We start from the raw sequence: 5,640 nt of genomic DNA, 5'->3' as shown, positions 1-5,640 counted from the left end.
GAAGGTAACATGAGAACCAAGCCCCAACCCTAACCAGGAAGCACTCTGTTACTGATAGCTGCTGGGAATGGGGAAAACCAGTTCTTTCCATGGAGTGACCCTGGGTAAATCAACTATATTCTGGGGCAGGCCTCATGTTCAGGAGTAATGCAAAACTGATTCCATGTTTCATTTTGTTTTAATGTGTGTGTACTTTCTTTTGTTATGGTTTGATGTCTTTTGTCTTTTTTGTTTTGTTGTTCATTTGAGGGAGAATTATTTGGAAGGGGAAGAAAGAGCATGAAGTTGGGTGGGCAGGAAGACAGGAACAACTTGAGAGGACTTGGGGAAGGGGAAAGAATATGACTTCAACAAATACTCTATAAGGTATTCAAAGGGTATGACTCAGTGGCAAAGTATTGTTTATCATGAACAAGGCCCTGAGTTAAATCCCTAGAAACATACATAATACACAAATAGACCTATATGCACCCACACAAAACCTGACCAGTTAAGAGAAAATTTCAGGCACTCCTTGAAGTAAGAGGCATGAGAGCAAGTTACCTGTTTTTCGTGCCAATTTAAAACAGAACCGAAAAGAGTCAGGCTCAAGTACAGCTGAAGGGACTTGTGTTAGATATCAAGAGCTCCCTATGTGTTTAGATTGGAGCTTCAGTAAAGTTTCACAAAGAGTTCCATGTTTTCTTTGCTGGAGATTTCTGAGAACCATAGAGCCTGCTTGAGTGCTAACATGGATGGCATCAAGTGAGCAGACAGCCATCCTTCCAATGCAGGCTTGACACTAAAGCTGGGGCTAGAGACATGAGTGTGAGCTCCTAACAGACTGGCTCCTATTCCTGCAGCACCATCCACATCCCAGGAGCTGTATGTAACCAGGGCTGCCTCTTCTTCCTTTGGCAGAAGGGATGGTCTGGGAACAAAGCAGGGTGAAACTGTGAGAACCTGATGCTGTCCTTTCCCTGTTGCAATCTAAACCCTTGAGTGAAAGGGTTGATGAAAATACAAGTTTTGTCAGGGTGCTTCAGACTCTTTTTTAAAATCACATTCTTGGCCTCAATACTCTGAACACAGCCATTTCTAGGAAAAGAGAACCAGGAGCCCCTTGAGGGACGGGTGGCTTGGGGTTGGATCTGAGTAGTGTAAATTTAGGGTCTTGTCTAGCAGGCCTCCCAGACTTTCTGTCCTCCCCAGGATCAACTGTCTCCAAGTAGCCAGACACCATTCTGTCTAAACAGGAAATTCCCTAATTCTGACCCCAACATTTCCCTCCTTTTCCTGCCTGACTTGCCCTTTGACCTGAATGTAACATAAATATTTAACCTCCTTTATTACCTGAAAATTATCTGTGCTTACTCAATTTAGTAGCAATTAGGATTTAAAAAAAAAAAAAAAAAAAAAAAAAAAGCAAGACCAAACCAATGTCCCTGATTTTTTTTTTCCACTTGAAGTAATCTGGCCTGGTATTTAACTCACATGACTGACTATTGATCCTCTCACATCCCTCTGGTTTCTTGTCCTTCCTCCTGCTCATCTCTCTCCTGCTCAACTCTCAAAGCCTGCTTCTTCTCTAATTCCCATCATACTTCTCTCTCTCTCTCTCTCTCTCTCTCTCTCTCTCTCTCTCTCTCAGTTTTTTTTGTTTTGTTTTGTTTTGTTTTGTTTTTGAGACAAGGTTTCTTTGTGTAGCCATGGCTGTTCTGGGTCTTGCTCAGTAGTTGTGGCCTCAGACTCAGAGTTCTGCCTGCCTCCGCCTCCGCCTCCGCCTCCGCCTCCGCCTCCGCCTCCGCCTCCGCCTCCGCCTCCGCCTCCGCCTCCGCCTCTGCCTCCGCCTCCGCCTCCGCCTCTGCCTCCTGAGTGCTGGGAATAAAGGCCTGTGCCACCACTCCCTGGCGACCCCTCACACCATTTCAGCTTGCACAGCCATCACCTCCTCTGTGTTGGGAGATGGCTATGGGGGAATTTGTCTTTATCACAGCAGGAATTTCCTGGAACCTTCTGGGGCCACCAGTGGAGGTGTCCAAGCAGGGCTCTGAAATCCCTCAAACCAGTGGTTGTCTAATTTGACTCACTCTGAATCTAAATGAAAAGTTGTGCTGAGAAACAGGTCACAATGGTCACGGGTGAAAGGCCATGACTTTGTTCACAGATCAAATCTAGTAGATCTATCTTAAGTGGGGCTAGAAGGTAGAAAGAGTCCTCAACAACACACACAGACAGTGGGGTCTGAAATGCCAGTGACTTCAAGACAAGAAAATGTTAGGATCCTGCAGAGAGGGGACAATCCTGTAGGGAGGTGGGTTGTCCATTTACTTAATTACATAATTCCCTCATTTGACACTTGCAGGTTACATGCCTTCCTGTGCTAGGCTAAGGACAAGGACTTGAAGAACATCAGCGTGAATCACTTGCCCTCAAAGAACCTCTTCGCAGAGTAGGCTTGCCATTGGATATAATGCTGAACGTTGAGCGTTCACACAAAGAGCTCAAACTGAGAAGAACCACAGACAAGTCACACATGCTTTACCACACTCTGTGCTCTGTTTCGGTGGCCTGGGTAACAATCATGCCCTGAGCACTGAATCGCTCAAGGCTGTCTGGGTCCTCCATGTCCCAACGTATCTATCAGCCTGCCCAAAGAATAAACACTCCTTTTGTCATAAACAAGCGTGGGACACGATTGGAGATTGGCCATTATAGTCAGCAATTAATAGACGCTTTCCCCCATCAGTCCTCTTCTCATGTCTGACCTTGTTACACATTTTTTAAGGTCTTTTTTTTCCTCAGTACAGGAGATTGTCTGTGAAGCCTTAGATGTTCTGCTTTGGTTCTTTTGAAAGTTTAGAAAAGTGAGAAGGATTTGGGGAGAGACAAGGGAAGGGAAACAGTGATCATAATATACTGCATAAAAATCTTTGTTTTCAATATAAAATGAAATCCCTTTAATCACCATGGATAATTTCCTGGATATCTGAGCCCCCTTTTGTACCCTTTATGAATGAATTTTTTTAAAAATTGGGCTGGTGAAGTGACTCAGTGGTAGACCTCTTCCTTATCATGCTCCAAGACCTTCATGCCCAGTACTGCCAATAAATAAGTACTCATTCTGTACTTCATGCTTGATAACCATCTCACAAACATGTATACTTGGTTTAGAGAGATGTCTACAAAAAAGACAAAAGGGTAAGGAAAACTGGTGAGTCCAGAAACAAGGGAAGGCTGGGAATCCCAACTCTGACCACTGACGCTCTTTCTCATCTCAGGTTTCCCATCTTAAAACGGAATGAGCGATTCATGTTCCCTCTGTCTCATTGGGTGGTTGTGAGACTCAGTAAAAGTTATAAATGAGCAGGAGCATTCTGAACTGTAAAATTCCATAGAAATATGAGTCAGACGCAATATGGTGTGGTGGAAAAACACTGAACTCAAAGTCACAGAATGAGAGGGGGCCCAAGGGCAAAGTCTATCACTTGTTCCCCTTGCCCTTTGAACAAGTTAAGTAACCTTAGTTTCCTTATCTATTCAAAGAAAAAAGGTCTTGCTGTGAGAACCAAGGAACCACACATAAAAGTGTCAATCATTGGTCCCTGGTACCAAGCAGAGCCTCACTCTGCATCAGTTCACTAATTTGCCTCACATGAGAGGAGAGCAAGGAAGACAGCAAACCAAAAGGAGCCACTTGGTCTGAGCAGGCTTGAAGGCTCTGCCAGACATCATGAGAAATTAAAGAGGGCAGGGTGGGAGGGGTCACTGTGAGTGGGACCAGAAGAGGGGAAGAGCCAAATGAGGAGTTTGGGCTCCAGAGAGTCATTTATGACCGCTAATGATTTCAGAGACAGAGACACAGATACACAGAGAGAAAGACAGAGACAGAGAGACAGAGAGAGCAAAGGTCCCATGTGGGAAGCAGCTCAGGAGTGTGGAAAGCTATAGAATAGTTGGGTTTTCTGCTCCAGGGCAAGAGGCTAACTGGATGGAATGGAATATGTGTCCAAGAGGGTCAAAGCTTGGTTATCACCCCCTTAGGCAAAGCTAGAGCTCAGAACAAGCTCTGTTTAGACTTCTTTGCCTTCGTATTGGTCAATTATAAGTATAAAACAAATTGATTCAATACTTGACAGTGAAAAACCAAAATAAACATTTATTATCTCAAGAATAGAAATTGGGAGGTAGTTAGTTCAGAGTCTCGGTAGAGACCAAACTACAATGTTGAGTAAAGGTACTGGGTTGTGCTCCAATACCTGAGGGTCTGCCTTGGCCTGAGGGGTGTGTTCTCACAAAGGATGCACATGGCTCTGAGGAGAAGATGATGCGGATCTCGGGTGGGGGACCTCAGGTCCTCATGTGAAAAGCCAACCTGGGCTACAGCGGGTGGGGGACCTCAGCCCCTCCATGGCTGCTTGAGCTCTTGACATGGCACTTTGTCCTTAGAGTATTCAACAGATAACAAGAGAAAAACTGCAATGTCCCAGTCTCAAAAGACAGGCCTGCCACTTTCCACATGGTTTCTCACTCATATTAACTACAGCTATCACCTCTGAAGGAAAATATTCCTTCCTGTAGGGAGGACAGAGGCACACAAGATTCATGGACCCTACGAGATTCACGAGCCTACATCCACCCCTGCCTGATAAACAAAAATAGTGAGTACTTGCTAGAGGAAAAGAAACTCTGCTATAAGGTTTCTTGTAAGTTTCACTAGGGTCAACTCGGAGTCTGGATTACCATGATGGAGAGAATGTGATGTTGAAGCTGCTGCTGGTTAAAAGCCAACCTGGGCTACAGTGTGAGAGCTAATGTGCCTCCCTGAACCTCCACAATAAACAATCCCTGTTGAAATCTTAATTGTAGACTCCTTTCACTACTGACTTCTAGAAGAATAGGGAGGTAAGTTTGTAGTTATTTATAACAGCTGTGGGAGGAAAGAAATACACTCTCAAGAGTTCCTAAGGGACACCTGGAGCTTAGAGAAAGATGGAGATGGATATGGGGAAATCAAGGTAAGAGAGGAGGTGAAGGAGAAGTGAACTGCCTCAAAGACAACCCACCTTCTGGCAAAACAGAGTGAGAGCCCCAATACTCTGGGCTCTGCAACTGTCTTGGGGAAAGGAAGGAGTTCACAACCCGAATGCAGATCACAAGAGGAATCAAAGGGGACTGGAGGGGTTTGTCCGTTGATGGCGGGCCTGCAGACTCAACAAGAAGTAAAACCATGGAACTAGTACCATGTGATCTCCAAGGGTTTGCTCCAAGATGACCATTCTGAAAATTCTACCCTTAAGGAGAAAGAGAGACAGAGACAGAAACAAGTAAAAAGAAACTTCTGGAAATCTGGAGAAGCTGCTGAGAAGAGGGGGTGGGGAAAAAGGTCCTGCGGATCAAAAACTTATGAAGAAGATGCTCAGAGTCTACAGGCAGAAAATGTTCTTGTACTCTGCCACTTGCTGACTATGCCTGAGTTGCTATAGTTTCTGCCCTCCCATTCTTCAGGGGGAGAAAAGTGTGTAAGAGTGACCTGGAAGCATAAGAATAAGGGGTGGGATTGCATACACTAGTAAGATCTTGCTGAAAGGACCCAAATATAGCTGTCTCTTGTGAGACGATGCCGGGGCCTAGCAAACACAGGAGTGGATGTTCACAGTC

This window comes from Mus caroli, chromosome 1 (assembly GCF_900094665.2).
Source record: "Mus caroli chromosome 1, CAROLI_EIJ_v1.1, whole genome shotgun sequence".
Classification (NCBI taxonomy): domain Eukaryota; kingdom Metazoa; phylum Chordata; class Mammalia; order Rodentia; family Muridae; genus Mus; species Mus caroli.
This window is presented reverse-complemented; position numbering follows the sequence as displayed.